The 22,985-nt window shown below is 39.8% G+C and overlaps 1 long non-coding RNA gene across 1 annotated transcript in view; it reads right to left on the bottom strand.

The window, feature by feature from the left end:
- Positions 1-203, bottom strand: part of LOC122456120 — a 29,671-nt gene extending 29,468 nt beyond the window's left edge. Inside the window, exon 1 of the long non-coding RNA XR_006274799.1 lies at positions 193-203. This is a non-coding gene — a long non-coding RNA (uncharacterized LOC122456120). The remainder of the gene's footprint in view (positions 1-192) is intronic.
- Positions 204-22,985: the final 22,782 nt, after the last annotated feature.

Here is a 22,985-nt window from a genome sequence, read left to right as displayed (position 1 = left end):
GTAAACAATGCCAGAAAATAATTTTCTTTATAAATATCTTTAATTGAAAACAGCTTTCCTAAACCAAAGCAAATTGTATGCAGAAGAGATGCTTCAGGGTCATTAACAAAGGCTTCTTTGGGCCTAAATTAGAAATGTAGAAAGTGTACTTCTTTGTTCTTTTTCCTGATTTCTTCAAATTAAACTGTTAACAGAACACACGTTTTTTTCTATTAAACCAAAGACACTGTTGCCAACTTTCACAATTTTATCATAAGTTTAATATTTGGGTTGTTTTTTTTTAAGTCCCAGCTGCTGGAATCATGTGGTTACATGACAATCTCAGCTTTCATTTTAAAAAGTTTGTAGTTCTTAGGGTGATAAAGAGAACCAGGAAAATATGAACTCTATGGGCTCAAAAATGAAAAGATCCAAAATCCTTTTTTAAAATCTCATGATTTTTTGGGTCCTGACTTGCAATTTTTGGATGCTTGAGTAGGTGATATTGACATTAAGCCTCTATAAGAGCTTTCCAACAAGCAGTAGATATAGTGCATTGTGGAACTTCTAGTGCACAGTAGCAGATAAAGTGCTTTGACCGACTGCAGTTGGACAAAGCCCTTAGCATGCAGCAGGTTTGTGCGCTGTACATTCACATCCTCAGTCTCCGCATGGGCAATCCCTTACATTGCATATGTATGTAAAACTAGTGAAAGTCAAAAAGCAAAACCCTGTTCCTACTGTAATAAATGGAAGTTTTTCCATCAACATAAATGCGATCGCTCTGTGGATATGGGGAAAGTGATGGACATGATATACCTTGACTTTAGCAAAGTTAAAGAAGTATGAATTGGTTGAATGGACTATAAGGTGGATAGAAAGCTGACTAGATAGTCGGGCTCAACGGGTAGTGATCAACGGCTCGATGTCTAGTTGGCAGCCAGCATCAAGCGGAGTGCCCCGGGGGTCGGTCCTGGGGCCAGTTTTGTTCAACATCTTCATTAATGATCTGGATGATGGGATGGATTGCACCCTCAGTAAATTCGCAGATAACACTGAGCTGGGGGGAGAGGTAGATATGCTGGAGGGTAGGGATAGGGTCCAGAGTGACCTAGACAAATTGGAGGATTGGGCCAAAAGAAATCTGAGAAGTTCGACAAGTGCAGAGTTCTGCACTTAGGAAGGAAGAATCCCATGCACCGCTACAGGCTGGGGACCGAATGGCTAAGCATCAGTTCTGCAGAAAAGGACATGGGGATTATAGTGGACGAGAAGCTGGATATGAGTCAGCAGCGTGCCTTTGTTGCCAAGAAGGCTAACGCCATATTGGGCTGCATTAATAGGAGCATTGCCAGCAGATCGAGGGAAGTATTTATTCCCCTCTATTAGGCACTGGTGAGGCCACACCTGGAGTATTACATCCAGTTTTGGTCCCTCCACTACAGAAGGGATGTGGACAAATTGGAGAGAGTCCAGCAGAGGACAACGAAAATGATTAGGGGGCTGGAGCATATGACTTACGAGGAGGGGCTGAGGAAACTGCAGTTATTTAGTCTGCAGAAGAGAAGAGTGAGGGGGGATTTGATAGCAGCCTTCAATTACCTGAAGGGGCGGTTCCAAAGAGGATGGAGGTAGGCTGTTCTCAGTGATGACAGAACAAGAAGCAATGGTCTCTAGTTGCAATGGAGGAGGTTTAGGTTGGATATTTGGAAACACTATTTCACTAGGAGGGTGGTGAAGCACTGGAATGGGTTACCTAGGGAGGTGGTGGAATCTCCATCCTTAGAGGTTTTTAACGCCTGCCTTAAATGATTTAGTTGATGTTGGTCCTGCTTTGAGCAGGGGATTAGACTAGATGACCTCCTGAGGTGTCTTCCAACCCTAATCTTCTATAAGTCTATGCTCCCATGGGGAAGTACACCCACCTACTGAACCACCCTTTAGATTGGCATGGTGCCTCTTCAAGCTGCTTATGATCAGATTTGAGGCTACTGCATTGTCCCATCTTCTCTTCGGCCCTCTCTGTCCTGTGTGCACCTTCTTGGAGTACCAGGAGTGCAATTGTGCCTGGCCCTTCTGCAGGGAGATTCAATAGAGGGCTGTTGCTTACCTATGCAAGGACCAAGTACATTCTAGCTTCCCATATCAAAACTTTTTAAAAACACCAAAAATAAGAACTAGATGTCTGCAAAAAAAATTTAAAAAATATAATAAAAGTAAACCACTGTTACTTAATAGAAAAGAATTGCATAAAAAATTGAAAAAAGCTTGATCCATCAAATCTTGATTGCTGAGAGTATTCCTCGCTTATGTGAATAGTCCCCTTTTGAAAGTAACAAAACTGCTCAGATTAATGTCTACCAGCAGCATTTGCAGATTGGACCTTATTTTTTTTGTCATTCTGGAATTAAAAGATTGATGCTTCTGAGGAACCAGGCAAAATATTCAGAATTAATGAATGTGCATTAAGTTATTTAACATTTTATATTGGGCATAAAGACATTTTGCATAGTAGGTAAAAAGTGAAAAATTTAAAAATTTAAGAAGCACAGACATTTCAAAGTATTTTGAATCCAACAGAATGTATGAAATCATATAAAAGACACTGCCTGTACAAGTTCATTGCTAAAATCATTGACATAAACATGATTTATTGTGTACTGAAAGAAAAACAGCTGCTTCCTTCTTGTGTAAGATGAGGCTAGCTGCAAGCTGTATTGACCAAACCTATAACTGAAATATTTCATCACTCATTTGTACTGTTGTTGACAATTAGAGTGAGAGCCCATGATGGTGTGATGTAACTTAAAGTTCTTTTATCAGCATGATTTGGCATTGACCACACTATTTATAAATGGCAATATTTTCTTTAGACATTGTGGAGTTAAGTTATAGCCATAGAGCTCTTGGTTCTTCAGTTCCTAAAGAGGACCAGGATGTGTTGTGTGGGATGCTTGTGCGTTAGTTTAATTAAAAGACATTATCCTAGTGGAAAAGAAAATTAGATGCTTGATTGCCAAATTAATTGGAGTTGGCCAGATGTGGAAATTTGATTTTCAGCTATCCAGAGAGATCAGATGTGACAGAGCTTGAGTTCCAAAAATAATGCACTAGTTGTATTCTTCCAGTAAAGCAAGCTACTACAGTACTAATGAATATGAGAAAATACCTACAACTAGACCTGACTGGAAAAATTTCAACAAAACGCTTTTGTTGGAATTTGTTGGTTTATCAAAAGCAAACTGTTTCACAAGACCGTGTCAATTTCAGCAAAATTCCACCAGAAACCAGACAGGTTTTTGATGGAACCCTGCCAGGCAGGCAGGTTTTTGTTGGAAACCTGCCTGGTTTCTTGCCAGCTCACCCACCTGGTGGGCTGATTGGGAGCTGAGAGCCTGGGAGCCCCTGGAGCCCAGATTTGTATCTACTGAACAGCATGTCTGTTGGGTGGATGGTGAGCCAGGAAGTCCTGGGAGTTCCCGGCTTGCAGCACTGGTCCCTGGGTCTGGAGAAGTTCATCATGCAGACTGCCCTGAAGGTGGGGCTCCCAATAGAGCTGGGGAAGAGAATAGTAATTCAGTTTCACAGAGAATTTAGAAATTTGTGGTTTTCTTTTTGAATTGGAATAAAGCCAGACCTTAAAGTCTTAAAATCCTACACAAAATGGTATTATTGTTCTCCGCCGAGCTCTCCCCCAACCCAGTATTGCCAAATCTTGCAGTTTTATTATGAATCTTGCAATATTTGGTGGTGGGAGTTTTTTGAGGCTGCAGTTCCTGGAGTCATGTAATTACATACGACTCTCACAAAGCAAGTTTCTCGCCTTCCTGATTTCAGAAAAAAAAAACTTGAAAATGTGACCTAACAGCATAGAAACCAATGAATAAAAACAACCCAAAATGTATGGTTTGTTTTCTTTTTTAAATCTCATGATTTTTAAGCCAAACTCATGATTTTTGGGGGGGGACAGGGGCAGGGAGTCTGATTTTTGACAGCTTGGGTTTGGCAATACTGCATACATACTTAATTCAGCTCAAGTTACTGATAAGTCTCCAATTTAGCACTGGCTAAAGAAAATGACAGCATGAAGTTAGGAATTGTTTTCTGTTCTATTCCGTATAAGAAAACCCATCACTGACATATGCAAAACACATGCTTTTAAAACTGTTTATACGAGTCAGAATTCACACAGCTCACCCATGTATAAAGCAGGTTTTGACTCTAGGTTGAGGGGAAATTACCTCTTTAGAGAAGAGAGAAAAAGTTAAGTCTGTCTTCTTTAGCTAGCCTACTTGCCTCAGTCACAGAACACAGAAAGAGATATGCAGGTTCCTTCTATAGCCCTCACGCATGAACAGTTGGATGGATCTGCGCATTTCTTTAATATTCTGCAATGTGTAGAATTCTGGCTACATTGACTTTAATGATTTCATCTTATATCTTAGTTACTATTAGTTATCACAAAACAACCACACAATTTATAGCCTTTGCTAGTTCCCTCCACAGCTATATCAATCTTGATATCTAACACTCCTTGCTCTTTCAATCTTAGAACTTGCTTGAGCAATGTGCCTGAATCCAGTCAGTATTTATTCTTTATTATAATAACCAGGAATATGTTTTCTGAAAAGGAAATAAAATCTTGCCTAGCTAGGAAAGACTTCCCTTTTCTCTTTGTGCCATCTTGTTTGAATACACATAGTAAATCAAACTGCTTATTTGCAGTCATCTCCTTCTCCTCAAACTAAAGAACTGTATCGCTTAGTATTAACTATTTTGCAAGAAAGACATCTCAGTGTCCTCATACCTTTTCTGACAGATTAATCTCCTCTTCACCTTTGCAACTGTTATTAAATGAGAATAAACAGGGAGCTAATTTTACACGAGGCATTCAGTTCCAAGGAAAGTCTAAGCCATCTGGAAGGGATATGAGAGAATTCTTGCCACTCAGCTGCAGCAAATTCCCATACGCTCCTTAATTCTTCTCTCCTTTTGCAAAACAGGAAAACTGAAAACCCCTAATCATTTTTGTTGCCCTTTTCTGAACTTTTTCCAATTCCAATACATCTCTTTGAGATGGGGTGACCACATCTGCATGCAGTATTCAAGATGTGGGCGTGCCATGGATTTATATAGAGGCAATATGATATTTTCTGTCTTATTATCTATCCCTTTCCTAATGATTCCCAACATTCTGTTAGCTTTTTTGACTGCTGCTGCACATTGAGTGGATGTTTTCAGAGAACTATCCACAATAATGCCAAGAACTCTCTCTTGAGTGGTAACAGCTAATTTAGACCCCATCATTTTATATGTATAGTTGCGGTTATGTTTTCCAATGTTCATCACTTTGCATTTATCAACACCGAATTTCATCTGCCTTTTTTTGCCCAGTCACTCAGTTTTGTGAGATCCCTTTGTAGCTCTTTGCAGTCTGCTTTGGACTTAACTATCTTGAGTACTTTGGTATCATCTGCAAATTTTACCATCTCACTGTTTACCCCTTTTTCCAGATCATTTATGGCTTTTTGAGTCTTTGGCTAACTGTTTTTCTGGCCTTCCTAATTATATTTTTACACTTCACTTCCCAGAGTTTGTGCTCCTTTCTATTTTCCTCACTAGGATTTAACTTCCACTTTTTAAAGGATGCCTTTTTGCCTCTGACTGCTTCTTTTACTTTGTTGTTGAGCCACAGTGGCAGTTTTTTGGTTCTCTTACTATGTTTTTTTAATTTGGGGTATCCATTTAAGTTGAGCCTCTATTATGGGGTCTTTAAAAAGTTTCCATGCAGCTTTCAGTGATTTCACTTTTGGCACTGTATTTTTTAATTTCTGTTTAACTAACTTCCTCATTTTTGTGTTGTTCCCTTTTCTGAAAATAAATGTTACAGTTGTGTGTCCCCCCCACACACACCCAGGGATGTTAAATTTAATTATATTATGATCACTATTACCAAGTGATCTAGCTATATTCACCTCTTGGACCAGATCCTGTGCTTCACTTAGGACCAAATCAAGAATTGCCTCTCCTCTTGTGGGTTCCATGACTAGCTGCTCCAAGAAGCAGTCATTTAAGGTGCCAAGAAACTTTATCTCTGCATCCCGTCTTGAGGTGACGTACCCAGTCAATATAGGGATAGTTGAAATCCCCCATTATTATTGAGTTTTTTATTTTTATAGCCTCTCTAATCTTCCTGAGCATTTCACAGTCACTATCATCATCCTGGTCAGGTGGTCTGTAATATATCCCTACTGCTATATTCTTATTATTCAATCGTGGAATTGCTATCCATATAGATTCTATGGTACACTTTGGTTCATTTAAGATATTTACTTCATTTCATTCTATGTTTTCTTTCTATGCCCCCCCCACCAGCACGACCTGTCTTTCCTTCCAATATATTTTCTACCCTGGTATTACTGTGTCCCATTGATTATCCTCATTCCACCAAGTTTCTGTGATGCCTATTATATCAATATCCTCATTTAATACAGGGCACTCCAGTTCACCCATCTTATTATTTAGACTTCTGGCATTTGTACATAAGCACTTTAAAAATTTGTCAATTTTTAGCTATCTGCTATTACATGATGTAATTGAATGGGACTCTTTTTCATTTGACTGTTTCTCATCAGATCCTACCCATATTTTATTATCTTCCATCCGCTCTTCCTTACTAGGACATAGAGAATCTCCATTAATAGAACCTCCCCTAAGGGATGTCTCTGTCCAAACCACATGTTCCCCCAGCCCTTAATTGAAAAAATTCTATGACCTTTTTAATTTTAAGTGCCAGCAATCTGGTTCCATTTTGGTGTAGGTGGAGCCCATCCTTCCTGTATAGGCTCCCCCTTTCCCAAAAGTTTCGCAGTTCCTAATAAATCTAAACCCCTACACCATCATCTCATCCAGACATTGAGACGCAGCAGTCATGCCTGTCTAACTGGCCCTGCGCATGGAACTGGAAGCATTTCAGAGAATGCTCCCATAAAGGTCCTGGACTTCAATCTCTTACCTAGCAGCCTAAATCTGGACTGCAGAACCTTTGTCCTATCCTTCCCTATATTGTTGATACCTACATGTACCACAACCACCAGCTCCTCCCCAGAACTACACATGTCTATCTAGATGTCTCGAGAGATCCGCAACCTTCACATCAGGCAGGCAAGTCACCATGTGGTTCTCCCAGTCATCGCAAACCCAGCTATTTATGTTTCTAATGATCAGATCTCTCATAATATTATCTATCTCTCCTTATAACTGGAGTCCCTCCTCCAGAGAAGAATCCTCAGTGCGAGAGGATACCACAACATCATCTGGAAGGAGGGTTCCAATTATGGGATCATTTCCCTCAGCTCCAGTTGGATGTTCTCCTTTCGTTAGACTTTCATCCTCCTCAACAGCACAGAGACTGTCAGACCAGAGGTGGGATCATTCTACTGTGTCCTGGAAAGTCTCATCTATGTATCTCTCTGTCTTCCTTAGCTCCTCCAGTTCAGCCTCTCTGGCCTCCAAAGCTTGTATATGGTCTCTGAGGGCCAGGAGCTCCTTGCACCGAACACAAACATATGCAGCCTGCCCATAGGGCAGGTAATCATACATGCTGCATTGAGTGCAATAAACAGGATAGCCCCACTCTATTGCTGGACTTCTGCCTGCATTCTCTTTTTACTCCTACATTCCTTTGTTGATATTTTGAGTTTATCAGAGGGTGTTTTGGGGCTTAAGTTTAAAGAAGTTTAAAGTGTATCTAGCATCCCCTCAAATTCCCCCTCTGAACTCTCTTGCAAAACTCCCCCGTTAGCTACTCCTTATGCTGAGCCTCCATATCACAGAAGGTTCAAAAGCCACTAGAGTTTGAGAAACACTTTCCAGACCCTGAGAGAAAGAGGGCAGTAGTAGTATTAGCTGCAGGCAATATTTTCTAGTTCTTCACCTTTGATGCACAAAAGACACATTACTAAGATGAATGTATCTGATGAATTTCAGAGTAGCAGCGGGGTTAGTCTGTATTCGCAAAAAGAAACGGAGTACTTGTGGCACCTTAGAGACTAACAAATTTATTTGAGCATAAGCTTTCGTGAGCTACAGTAGCTCACGAAAGCTTATGCTCAAATAAATTTGTTAGTCTCTAAGGTGCCACAAGTACTCCTTTTATTTTTGTATCTGATGAAGTGAGCTGTAGCTCACGAAAGCTTATGCTCAAATAAATTTGTTAGTCTCTAAGGTGCCACAAGTACTCCTTTTCTTTTTGCGAATACAGACTAACACGGCAGCTACTCTGAAACCTGTCATTACTAAGATGGCAACTGGAGGCTGTTTTGCGGAGTGTTGTGTCTGTGCTTTTTGGAATGTTTGCCAGTAGGAAAAATCTTTTCTTCATGAATTTTACAAAAAGAAAAATAGTAAACACTTTTAAGAAATGTTTTTCACCACTTCCATATAATTCTTCTGACAACAAATGCTTCATCTCCACACCCACGTGAGCACAACATGTTCTCAGCAAAGTGACAGGAGCACCAATTCTCTATTGTTACTGATAAAAAAATGGCTATTTGAAAAATGTCTGCTGAATGAATGGGAGTACCCGTGGCACCTTAGAGACTAACAAATTTATTAGAGCATAAGCTTTCGTGAGCTACAGCTCACTTCATCGGATGCATTTGGTGGAAAAAGCAGAGGAGAGATTTATATACACACACACACACAGAGAACATGAAACAATGGATTTATCATACACACTGTAAGGAGAGTGATCACTTAAGATAAGCCATCACCAGCAGCGGGGGGGGGGGGGGGGGAAGGAGGAAAACCTTTCATGGTGACAAGCAAGGTAGGCTAATTCCAGCAGTTAACAAGAATATCAGAGGAACGGGGGGGGGGGGGGGGGGGGGGGGGAGGGAGAAATACCATGGGGAAACAGAAAAGGAGTACTTGTGGCACCTTAGAGACTAACAAATTTATTAGAGCATAAGCTTTCGTGAGCTACAGCTCACTAAAAGCTTATGCTCTAATAAATTTGTTAGTCTCTAAGGTGCCACAAGTACTCCTTTTCTTTTTGCGAATACAGACTAACACGGCTGCTACTCTGAAACTGGGGAAATAGTTTTACTTTGTGTAATGACTCATCCATTCCCAGTCTCTATTCAAGCCTAAGTTAATTGTATCCAGTTTGCAAATTAATTCCAATTCAGCAGTCTCTCGCTTGAGTCTGGTTTTGAAGCTTTTTGTTGAAGTATAGCCACTCTTAGGTCTGTGATCGAGTGACCAGAGAGATTGAAGTGTTCTCCAACTGGTTTTTCAACAAAAAAGCTTCAAAAACAGACTCCAACGAGAGACTGCTGAATTGGAATTAATTTGCAAACTGGATACAATTAACTTAGGCTTAAATAGAGACTGGGAATGGATGAGTCACTACACAAAGTAAAACTATTTCCCCATGGTATTTCTCCGTCCCACCGCCCCCCCCCCCCACCACTGTTCCTCTGATATTCTTGTTAACCGCTGGAATTAGCCTACCTTGCTTGTCACCATGAAAGGTTTTCCTCCTTTCCCCCCCCTGCTGCTGGTGATGGCTTATCTTAAGTGATCACTCTCCTTACAGTGTGTATGATAAACCCATTGTTTCATGTTCTCTGTGTGTGTGTGTGTATATAAATCTCTCCTCTGCTTTTTCCACCAAATGCATCCGATGAAGTGAGCTGTAGCTCACGAAAGCTTATGCTCTAATAAATTTGTTAGTCTCTAAGGTGCCACGGGTACTCCTTTTCTTTGCGAATACAGACTAACATGGCTGCTACTCTGAAACCTGCTGATGAATGCAGAACACTTTTTAGAAAATACCTTTACAAGAGTGGCCAGAGATCAGAGCTAATAAGGGTCTAATTCCAATGATACTTGACCTTAATAAAAGCCAAATTTAGTGCAGGCTATAGGCTTGATTGAAGTTATAGGAAGTTTTTTTTTATCAACTTCAATGGGTTTTGAATCAGACTCTAAGTGCTTTAAAAGTATACAAAACAAAGCTGATGCTTGGTAAATGAGAGGATAGATGATAACACCCTAACACTCATTCAGCATTTGGGAATAATCTATTTTTAATCCAGATATCTAGAGCCTTGTTTTACTTTTGTTATCACTTGTAGAAAATAGAACATATATATTTAGGAAGGGGTTTGAGCAGATGATGGAGCAAAGATATGAGGTATCTGAAGGGAAAAGCTCAGACTCACAGGTGGAAGCAGGGCTGGGGAATTCTGAGGGGAGACTGAGGAAAGTGGTCAGTGGAAGCATGCGACTAAAAGAACCAGGCAGAGGAAAAGACGGGCTAGTGAAGGAGAAATAGAGCTTAGGAACAGGTTTGCAGAGTTGGAAAATGAAGAAGGGGCTCAGCAGGTACTTGTTGAAGGTGGAAGGGTAAGGAAGAAGAGAAGAGAGGCTAGTCCCATAGGAAAAGCAGAAGAGTCAAGGGAGACTACACCAAATATGAGCCCCAGGAGGATACAGGATGTGGTGAAGAGGATTATAAGGGAAAATAGGAATGGAAAGAACTTGCAGCCAGAGGGAACAGGGGAGAGACTGGAGAATAGCACTGTCACCAGGAAAAGGCAGGTCTATGTGATCGGGGACTCTTTATTGAGAAGAATAGACAGGCCTGTAACTAGAGCTGATCCAGAGAATAGAAGGGTGTGCTGTCTTCCAGGTGCTAAGATACGGGATGTAGACCTGAGGTTGAAAAGGATCCTAAAGGGAGCGGGAAAGAATCCCCTAGTAATCCTTCATGTGGGAACAAATGATACGGCTAGATCCTCGCTAGAAAGTATTAAGGGAGACTATGCTAGGCTGGGGAAGACGCTTAAGGAAATTGAGGCTCAGGTGATCTTTAGTGGGATCCTTCCTATTCCTAGAGAAGGGCAACAAAGGTGTGACAAGATTATGACTGTCAACAGATGGCTTAGGCAGTGGTGCTATAAGGAGGGCTTTGGGATGTATGGCCACTGGGAGGCATTCACGGACAGAGGACAGTTCTTTTGGGATGGACTTCATCTGAGTAGGGAAGGAAATAGACTTCTAGGATGGAGGCTGGCACAACTGATAAAGAGAGCTTTAAACCAGGAATTAGGGGGAGATGGTTGGGAGATGTCCAGGTAATCTCCACGCCAGATTTTAGCAGTGAGAGGGAAGAAGACAAAGTAAGAAAGGATACAGCCGTGGGTAGGAGAATGTATATAAGGAGCGAGGGCGGTGTGGATACTAGTCTAATAGGTTATACTGGCTGTAGAATGACTGTGCCTAATAGGGTACAAAATGTGAGCAAGGCCAAACAGCAAAAATTAAGATGTTTGTACACCAATGCGAGGAGCCTAGGTAACAAAATGGAGGAACTAGAGCTACTGGTGCAGGAAGTGAAACCAGATATTATAGGGATAACAGAAACATGGTGGAATAGTAGTCATGACTGGACTACAGGTATTGAAGGATATGTGCTGTTTAGGAAAGACAGAAGCAAAGGTAAAGGTGGTGGAGTAGCATTGTATATCAATGATGAGGTAGAATGTAAAGAAATAAGAAGCGATGCAATGGATAAGACAGAGTCCGTCTGGGCAAAACTTACATTGGGGAAAATAACTAGTAAAGCCTCTCCTACGATAGTGCTTGGGGTGTGCTATAGACCTCCGGGATCTAATTTGGATATGGATAGAGCCCTTGTTAATGTTTTTAATAAAGTAAATACTAATGGAAACTGCGTGATCATGGGAGACTTTAACTTCCCAGATATAGTCTGGAGGACCAGTGCTAGTAATAATAATAGGGCTCAGATTTTCCTAGATGCGATAGCTGATGGATTCTTTCATCAAGTAGTTGCTGAACCGACTAGAGGGGATGCCATTTTATATTTAATTTTGGTGAGTAGTGAGGACCTCATAGAAGAAATGGTTGTTGGGGACAATCTTGGCTCAAGTGATCATGAGCTAATTCAGTTCAAACTAGATGGAAGGATTAACAAAAATAAATCTGCAACTAGAGTTTTTGATTTCAAAAGGGCTGACTTTCAAAAATTAAGGAAATTAGTTAGGGAAGTGGATTGGTCTGAAGAACTTATGGATCTAAAGGTAGAGGAGGCCTGGGATTACTTTAAATCAAAGCTGCAGAAGCTATCAGAAGCCTTTCAGAGTAGCAGCCGTGTTAGTCTGTATTCGCAAAAAGAAAAGGAGTACCCGTGGCACCTTAGAGACTAACAAATTTATTAGAGCATAAGCTTTCGTGAGCTACAGCTCACTTCATCGGATGCAGAAGCCTGTATCCCAAGAAAGGGGAAAAAATTCATAGGAAAGAGTTGTAGACCAAGCTGGATGAGCAAGCATCTTAGAGAGGTGATTAAGAAGAAGCAGAAAGCATACAGGGAGTGGAAGATGGGAAAGATCAGCAAGGAAAGCTACCTAATTGAGGTCAGAACATGTAGGGATAAAGTGAGACAGGCTAAAAGTCGAGTAGAGTTGGACCTTGCAAAGGGAATTAAAACCAATAGTAAAAGATTCTATAGCCATATAAATAAGAAGAAAACTAAGAAAGAAGAAGTGGGGCCGCTAAACACTGAGGATGGAGTGGAGGTTAAAGATAATCTAGGCATGGCCCAATATCTAAACAAATACTTTGCCTCAGTTGTTAATAAGGCTAAAGAGGATCTTAGGGATAATGGTAGCATGACAAATGGGAATGAGGATATGGAGGTAGATATTACCATATCTGAGGTAGAAGCGAAACTCAAATAGCTTAATGGGACTAAATCGGGGGGCCCAGATAATCTTCATCCAAGAATATTAAAGGAATTTTGAACTTAGACGAAGGTTTCTAACCATCAGAGGAGTGAAGTTTTGGAATAGCTTTCCAAGGGAAGCAGTGGGGGCAAAAGATCTATCTGGTTTTAAGATTCTACTCGATAAGTTTATGGAGGAGATGATATGATGGGATAATGGGATTTTGGTAAGTAATTGATCTTTAAATATTCAGGGTAAATAGGACTAATCCCCTGAGATGGGATATATGATGGATGGGATCTGAGTTACTACAGAAAATTCTTTCCTGGGTATCTGACTGGTGAATCTTGCCCATATGCTCAGGGTTTAGCTGATTGCCATATTTGGGGTCAGGAAGGAATTTTCCTCCAGGGCAGATTGAAGAGGCCCTGGAGGTTTTTCGCCTTCCTCTGTAGCATGGGGCATGGGTGACTTGAGGGAGGCTTCTCTGCTCCTTGAAGTCTTTAAACCATGATTTAAGGACTTCAATAGCTCAGACATAGGTGAGGTTTTTATGTAGGAGTGGGTGGGTGAGATTCTGTGGCCTGCGCTGTGCAGGAGGTCAGACTAGATGATCAGAATGGTCCCTTCTGACCTTAGTATCTATGAATCTATATTGTCTAACTCCTATCAGCCTGGTCTGATCACTGTGGCTAGCCGTAAGATTCAGTAGCTTTCATTTTTGACTCCCCAGCAGCCTTGCAAGGATACGTTCCTTTCTTTCCTTTTACAAGCTTGTGCCCACCCCCTCTCCAATTTACACTCCAGAGTTCTGCCCAGGATCTGTTCCTTATTAACACAAATTACTGTTAGACTGAAAATGGAGGTTTTGATAACTGGGACATCATGGTATATTATTTACTCCTGGGGGAATTCCTTCCATGCCACTACACAAGCGCAGAATTAATGTCCCCATAGATTTCCCCCCCCCACCCCCCGCAAATAATTTATTCTGATGTGGAGGTGAAGGGAAGCCACGAAAGGGGTCATGCTCAGCTACAACTTTCACCATCCAGGGGCTGATATGGTGCCAGAAGAGATGGCAGCTGGCTCATAGGCCAGAGCAGCCAGGGGAAGAGAGGGCCAGGTGAGGAGGTATGCGGGACAGATAGAACAGGGCACATGGAGCTGCTGGGGAGTCCATGGAGTAGGGTTCAAAAGGACTAGTGGGAGGACAGACTGGGATGGGGGCACAGGAGCTAGTGGGGAGACAACATTGAGGCAGTGGCTGAATAGGAATGGGGGTGCAGGGACATATTGAGTCAGGGCAGATGTGCCTGGTTGAATGGGGAGTGGGGGTCCAGGGACACACAGGGGCAGATGTACCTGACTGAATGGGAGAGGTTAGGGGTCAGCCAGGGTCTGCACGGGGGAGACTCTCTAATTCCCTAATAATCCCCCCTGCCTAAAAAAACCCCTGTTCCTTACTTCTCCCACCTACACCCAACAACCCTCCAAATTCAATCTCAGGCTCCTCCCATCAATTACTTCCCTCTCCTTCAGTCCTTCTGTTACCCCTGACTCCCCCAAGCCTTTGAACGTCTTCTAAAGGGTGCAGGAAATATGTTTCTGTATTGTAGTTTGAATGAATTACTCAATGTTCTTATTAATATGCCTATCAAAAAAAACATTTCCTGAATCTTTTTTGTTGTCTGTATTGTTAGACATATTTGCTGGCAGGTATTTTGAAATGAATCACCTTAATAATTGAAACTGGCATGATAATATTGTGTTATTTTGACAAATAAAATATGCAGAATTTTAAAATATTGTGCACATAATTTTAATTTTTTTGGTGCAGAATTCCTCCAGGAGTAGAATATTTTGCCTAGTTAAAGTTAGCCTAACAATCTGGAGACAATGGCTATCATTAGCTACCACCAGGGAATCTTGCAGATGGCCCTCTTTTCCTCTCACAGCTGACTCCTCTTTTTTCCCACCTCGAGATCTCAGAACACTGCATCCTGAGTGTAGGTGTTTTAGTTTGTGTGTTTGTTTGTAAGTATTTATTATACAGGGCATTTTACAATCCTCAAAAAAAAATTAGGTTGCACTCAATGCTACTCTATCATCCACTTGAAAGTTGTGAAGGGTTCTTTGATCAAAATTATTAACGTCCTCCTTTACATGTTGTGTTACTAGAACAATGTGTCTGAGCTGACTTTACCACCTTCTCTACTGACTAGTTAGAGTCAAGCAGAATAGGTGCAGTGTATGTCTCCTGATCAGAAGTTTTGCAGTCTGAACTCCTCTGCCTGCTTCTCACTTGGCCTGCTGTCCATCTCCCCCCCACCCATCCCTGTTTTTGATTCATATAGAATCTCACACTAGCTGTATTTTAATACTGTTTATTTCACACAGTTCACAAAATTGGGGTTCACTCAGCCCCAGCATGTAAAATCATTTGAAAAAATCTAAGAGAAGTCAAGAAGCTGGAAGGAAACATGGCTGTTGACACATACAACTTCTGGGAGTCCTGCTTACCTGCTATGCATACAACTATCTCCCATTGAAGTCAATAGGAGCTACTTATATTCCACAGTAAGGGAAGATGCATCTCTTCCCATTGTCAACTACTCTTTTGCATGGTTGCTTAAGAGTCTCAGTCACTGTCCTGAATTTCTTTCTTAAATAATCCACAGTACAGCACATTCTACCAACTTCATTCAACTTAGCTGCTATCAGCACCGCCAGCAGTCAGAGCACAGGCTCAAAACTGATTCCACCACAATCAAAGATGTTATTAATTATGTCTAGGATTTTCAAAAGAGCCTAAAGGAGTTAGGTGCCAAACTCATTGAATTTAAATCAGAATTGGGTGCCTAATTCTGTAAAAACTTCTCAGTTTATGTTACCAGCAAAATATGGACAGCATTTTTTCCTTTTCTAATGGGTTCTAGTCATCCGAGCAGCTTGTGGTCCTAGCACCTGGCAATACTCATCTGTGGCTGAGATCTGCATGCAGCATTTCCTGTCTATTAGTTTTTTGTGGCATCCTTTTCCTATACTGTATTTTTAAAATTATAATGGAAAAATCAGTATCAACTGTACATATTATCACAGTTTAAAGAGTATGTTTTCCCTCCACTTCGCTATATCGAACTCTCTGTAATGTTGATAATATAGATGTTAATATATTCTTGGGTGAGGGGTTTTTTTTGTTTTTTTGTTTGTGTGTTTTTTGGAGGAGAAATAGGTTGACACAGTTGTATTAGAACTGAAAACTCCTTACGCTGAATAAATAAATCACAGAATATTGCACCTATATCTAAGAGGTTTAAGTATGTAGACGTAATACACTAAAGTGACTAAACTGGTGAGGTAAGATAAACCCTTTTGAGAGTAAGAAGGAAAGGGGTTTTCTCTTTCAGTTTTTGCCCAATGGTATCATACTCAAATAATCTAATTGCACAAAAGTAATGAACAAGCCACAAATTAGTTTTGCTTAGTTCCCGAACAGACCACTGCAAAATTACCTAGGCTTATGTCAACTTCTTTTGACATGCTCTATGTGACTAATGCAATCATACAGTGTAGGGGCCATTCTTTTTCATAATTAAATAAGATATGGCCAAATCCTGTACTACTTCAAGGGGGCACATTCGAGTCAAGTGTAGCTGAAGAGCTGTTGGTCTGCTGAATGTGATAAAGCAAAGGAGTAAGGATGCCTTAGAGGTAGAACTGGGCAACATTTTTGGACACATTTTTACAAATATTTATTTGGAAATGAATAATTTTCATGCATTTTTTATTTATTTCTACATTATCCAGTTTAATGAAAACTTTTTGCAGTTTTCAAAAAAAATTGTGTGGGTTTCTTTTGAGTTTGTGTGTGAAATACTTACCATTTTCCAACTTTCTCTTTGAAGGTGGGCTCTGCACACTGCTCCAGGCAACAGAGAGTCATACTGGTAGGTTTCCACTGCTCACCCTGGGAGAGGTGAAATGCTGGTAGACAGGATGAGGCTGTGTGAAGCAGATTTACTGGGACACTAATTTTCCTAGGGACTGTGCAGAGAACCTTGCCCACTACAGCTACCCAGAGGCTGTAACAAAAGCAGCTGAGAATTCCATCATCTCTTACTGCCATTTTCGTTTCCATGAGCAAATCCTTTTTAGCCAGGCATTGGTCTCAGGATCAGGATTGGGGCCAAAGCAAATAACTTTACAGCAGCCTAGGCAATGTTAGGCCTTCAAGCGCACGTGGCCCTACATTTTTAGGCCATGCCCATCGCCTTGGTTTCTGAATACAATGATGATAGTGAGAGATGACAGAAGGAACTTTTTTTTAAAAAAAGGTTAAATAGGGAAAGAACTGGCGGGAGACAGTTTCCTGGTGAAGACGTTTCCTTATTTTCATTTGTTTATGTTTGACATTCTAATCTGTTTTACAGCAGCTCTCAAGGATACAATTCATTGACTGTTGAGCTTTTTTTTCCTTTGTCTTTTAAGAATTGAGAATAAAGGCCCAAAACACATGCTTCCCAGGGAAACAGAACTTCTAAGTCTAGTCCTGCATGAATGCTAGTGCTGGCCCTGATGAAGGAATATTTTAAATGCATGTTGAATTTGAAAGTGCTTTTTTACTAGACTTCTCTCTTCTATATAGGTTTCGATACTGCCACTTCATCACTGTAATATCTGAGCACCTTCTCATAGTGCAATAGATGGCTATTTTTGTCCTTGTTGCCTCACTTTACTCTGTGTCAGTCACTGACCATCAAAGCAGATTACATAAAGTTTGAACATTACATTTGTGACAGACTGAACCAAATGATTAATCACTCTTTGATTGGTCTTTATCATCAACAAAGGTTGTTTTAATAAATCACTGCAGCTCACACTCTAACTGATGCATAAATAATTGTAGGTCATACAGAGTCTGAAACTAACAGGATAACATCAAAGTTACCATTTCAAAGAAAGATTAAGCTTGTGCTTTGGCTCCCAATTGACATTATCAATAGGTATAAATTATGAAGTAGTTTAAATGTCACCAAAATCTCTATTCCTTAAATCCAATGTACTTGAATTTACAACATTTAAATATTGAATATTACATATTTCATAATCAAATAGCATTTATCTTTTGAGAAGGGAGCAGATCAATTATGTATGGATACACGTGCTTGAAAATGACTGGAACTGAACACAATTTCCTTTTGCCAGTGTAAAATGTAAATGGATTTCCTTTAGAAATATTACATCAGAGAAAATATTATACTGTATGGAAGGAGATTTGCATTAAACTGACATTAATCATAAATGTGCTGTCATATAGGTACTAACATGCATCACCAGTAAATGGTTTAAATAGATGGGTTTAAATGTGTATATATTTTAACTTTTGTGTCTTTCATATAATAAAGGATAGTGTTGATTAAACATTTAAGCATACAAAAATATAGCTTGTCAAAGCCAGAATGAAGGAAGGTTAGCTCTTTGGGTCAGGAATATGTTTGTTCTGTGTTGAGCACACCATAAACACTTAGTAAATAATCATAATGGCTAGCAGTTTCAAAGGGGTCTTAGGGAGTTAATCTTTCAAAAATCCCAGACCGTAACCTTTGTTCATTTCTGGATGTGTTAATTTTCCAGGCTTGACATCTCTGAAAAAAAATTTCACCACTTATTGATTCCACTGTAGTTACAATGATGTAATTTTTTTAACCCTTGAGAAAAAAGATTAGTAATTTATCTTATACTGTATAAGAATCTGCTTTTGTAAGCAATGTAGCATGATCCAGTGGACAGGCCATTGGACAAGAAGCCAGAAATCCTGGGATGACATCCTGATCCCACTGAAATTCAGTCCCAGTGGAAGTTTTGCCATTGACTTTGGTGGGGGCAGGATTTCATCCCTGGACTCTACTGCCAGGTCTGCCATTGATATGCAGCATGACTTTGGACACTTTTCCTTTATATGCCTCAATTTCCCCTCCGCTCTTTCTCTATTTAGACTGTAAACTCTCCAAAGTAGGGATTGTCTCCAACTGAGTCCTTACAGAGCCTATTACAATGGGGCCCCAATCTCAGTTGGGAACTCTAAGCACTATTATAAAGAAATAATATTAATTAATAATTCTGCAGTGCTGCATAAAACCCACTAAGGTCAAAACTTGATGCTAAGTGTTCTAGGAAAGAGAACCCAATCTATATGGTTTTAGCATTTTAAATATCATCTGTTGTAATACTAGCTAATAGAATCACAGGATTTATTGGAACATAGCAACTAACACCTGCAGCATGCACAGACAGGAGCTGACTTCCTATTAAATCCCCTTCCCTGATCAGATACAACAATATAATAACATAGAAGACAACAACTTAACACTAAGATAAAGATTCAGCACCATCTATTGGTGGAGGTGCTATTTGCACTGATTATTACAATATGCATATAAACTTTGCCATATGTTAATGATATTTTCAGAGATATTTGCTGAATTCTATTGGAAAGAGAAGGAAGTTCTGAATCAAGGAAAGAAAAAGGGGACAAGTCAGACTATCTGATTAGAAGGGGAAATGTAAGACACTATTGATAACTGAGGGAAAAATAAGGCTGTGAAGAGACAAGGTCAAGGATAAATGATGGTAACAGAAGTGATCAGGGTTGTTTTAGGAAGCAAGATAATAACTGGACTTCTTAACGCACATCTCTTTCATTCTTAACTGTAACCCATCTCTCTCTTTATTTTTATTCAAACTTACAGGCATCCCGATGATGATGAATTTTTCTGTGTCATTGATAGTAATCCTAGATGGCCTAGTTTCAGATCTAATCCCTGACACAGAATCATACTCATAATGAACAGACATGGCATGAATGCACCATATCAGGATTTGGATCTGGCTCTGAGGGAAATTCACTCCAGTCCATAAGGAACCTCAAACACTAGCTTGATCTGAAGACATGAGCAATGTTGCTCTTTCTGAGTAGTAAATAGTGACCATTTTTCAAAGTATGGACTTTCATCTTCCGCTTGTAAGACGTCAGGTAAGAAAACTATTCCAAAAAATCTTCTAAAATGGAACATGCTCTCTCACGCTTATTTCAAAGAGATGTGAAAGCGCTGTAGGCAATTGTCACTCCCAATTTTGAGATAGACAAGGCATACAACGGGGAGACAAAATGAGAAGTGAAAAGGAAATTTATTTCTGAGGGGAAAGTATCATCAAATGAAGGCATCTTCTTAATGCATTAAACAAGAATATATTTGACAGAAGACCATACATCTTAAGAATTTACGTGTTAGTTCACTTTGTGTAATTTTATTTATGTATTTTACCAGGTGTAGAGGCAGACGGTTGAGATTTGAGAATATATTAAAAAAAAACTATTGAAGATAGACAAGGTGGGTGAGAAAACATGTTTTCTTGAACCAACTTCTGTTGGTGAGAGACACAAGCTTTGGAGCTCTTCTTCAGGTCACCCACCTTGTCTCTCTAATATCCTGGGACTGACATGGCTACAACACTCCATACACGTTAAAGACAGGTCTTATTATTTAGTGCCAAAGCATCAGCGATCGTGCATAAGGGGCCTGATCCTGAAATCATCCATTACTTACGGGATTAGGGTTCAACACCATGCTCTGGAGAGATCAAGCAAAACATTTAAGCACATACTTACTCATAAGCTTAAAGTTCAGTACTAATGATTTCACTGGGACTAGCCATATATTTAAACATGTACTTTGCAGGACTGGGGCCAGAGTGCTCAGCACCATGCAGAATCAAACACTTAGTCCTTGAGTGTAATAAGACCACATGGGCAAGTAAGGTCTGCAGCACTTGGCTCAATGTGTATGTGGAGAAAACAAATCAGCTCTGCCCTCAGTCTATTTCTTGAAACCTGTATCTGCACTGTTAAAGTAAATGGGAGCTGTGGCACGGACTTCAATGAGGACAGGATCAAGCCCATAGTAAATCCTTTCAAAATTCAGGTTCCTTAAATTTATGTCTTTAAGCACCCAACAGCTGCTAATTGCAATCAGGGACTCATTAAGCATACTCCAACCCACTTTCTTAACTGCTTACCACTTACCAGATTTCTTATTAAAACCTACTGCTTACAAGATAAGTGGGACAAATATATTGAAATCTATCTTATTTCCTGTCTAACTGGATGGAAGCATGCATTCCAGTCTTGAAAGATTTGTTCCTCAAATTAGTCTCATCTTGCTATTTGGTCAAATTCTGCTCTAATTTACATTGGTGCCACTCCACTGAAGTCAATGGGATGCCACTAATGTAAATAAAAGCCAGGTTTGCCTCACTCTCCCTGCCTCTAGTCTATAAGAACAAGCTGACCAGTTAAAATTTCATAGCCTCATGGAGATTTCAAGTGATATAATTTATTGTTTTTGTATCTATTTCTGTGTTCTCTCTCATGTTTTTCTCCTTCTTGTAAGCTGCTATGGTGACACATTCATCCCGTGTTGTAATTCTTTACAAAGATCAAACCAAAGATTATATAAAAGCAGACTGACATCTAGAAATGTCTCTCTCTCTCTCTCTGGAAATAAACTGCTGTGACTCACAAAGTTTTTGAGAAATAAAACTTCTATTTTCTTGAGGCTTCAGATTGTGGGACATATTGTCAACTGGTACAGATCAGCAAACAATTTATCGCTGCTTAGGATCTGGCCTGAAGACTCTCCAATATGGAAACTATCCCCTAAAACAGTGCATATATTCAGCTTTGGGACAGTTAAATCATGCAGCAAGTTCAGCAGACAGCTAACTGCTAGTGAAAACAGATATCAGAGGCATAGTTCAGTGATGGCTGAAAGTGCTGTTTCATTTTTTTCTTGAGAAACCAACTAACTATATATATCTATAGAGAGCTAGAGAGGTAGATGACTCAGTTCCAAAGTTCTTACTTACTGACTGAGACAAAATTCATACTGAAATTCTAACTAGGGATTGCAAGATTTGGCCTAGTGAAGTTCACATAATTAAGAGATATCTTTCCATTTAGTAATGGGAATTAGCTACATAAAAATAATAACCCTATATATGCCTCTCCCCTGACATACAGTTAGTGTTTAACCAATGTTGTCTATTCCAATAAGTGGTATATCTCTTGGCTAACCATAAGGAATTCCACCCTCACCACTGCCCCAACTGACTAGATGTGCTTGAAATATATCTGGATCCTCATGTCTACCTTTATCTAAGACCTAACTAAGTTTGATCTCAGTGCAATGACCTTAGAATGGGACTATTCATGTATTCTTTAGACCTATCTTTTTCTTGAACATTTCCAAAGATAAAGGCACTCAAATAGATGTTTCCAACTCATCTTTTGCTGGACAAATGAAAACTAGATAATACAAGAGTTAATGCCCAGCAAATAAAACTTCCTAACCATTATGCTTTTTGAGGTGTATAAGAGATGTATAACTTTTATAACCTGGAAACTTGCAGTGACCACTACAACACTTATAAATATGTTAATTTAACTGTAGAATCTTTGACTGTATATAAGGAATTATCACATTGAGAGTGAGTAGACCAGAGAACACGGAAGTCCCCAAAATGATTATAGCTAGGAGAAGGTAGTCTAGTTAATGCAGAAGCTTTAAAAGAGTGTTGTGTTCATTCGGTAATTTAATTTTATGAAAAGTGGGGGAGCTGATGCATAGGACTTAATTGAAGAGAAAGGTCCTCCATCCCTTAACTGCTTTGTGAAAAAAATCAATAATTAATGTTTAACATTCACAAATGGAAGCCATATATATATATTTTTTTTTTGAGTCTGAGACAGATAGTTCCTATAAATTTTTCTGCAGGAATAGGTGGTGTCATCTTCCCATGCTTTAAAATGGAGCTTTAAGTTGTGTTCCTGAAAAACCTGCTTAACGGTATTTCTTAACTGACTGAACAGGACGGAACACTTGCCTGGGGAGTTTTCCTGCATACTGCTGAAAAGAAATGCTGGTCTTTCTTCTTAGTATGGTATATCATTGGGTAATCCATTAAGTGTGGATGAAGTTATTATTATAATTATGTTTTGTTGTTAAGTTATTAGAATTATGCTTGTTAATAATGCTTGTTCCAGTCTGTCTTTTGCAATATATCACCCTTTCCCTCTCCTGCTAAAAAATAATCCTGGGACTCAGATACATCCTCATCAGTCCCACCCAGCAGCACTACCCTTCAAGCTCTCTCCTCTGGACAGCAGAACAGCTACTCAGTCGGTAG

The sequence above is a fragment of the Dermochelys coriacea genome, chromosome 10 (genome assembly GCF_009764565.3).
Source record: "Dermochelys coriacea isolate rDerCor1 chromosome 10, rDerCor1.pri.v4, whole genome shotgun sequence".
Lineage (NCBI taxonomy): Eukaryota > Metazoa > Chordata > Testudines > Dermochelyidae > Dermochelys > Dermochelys coriacea.
This window is presented reverse-complemented; position numbering and strand designations above follow the sequence as displayed.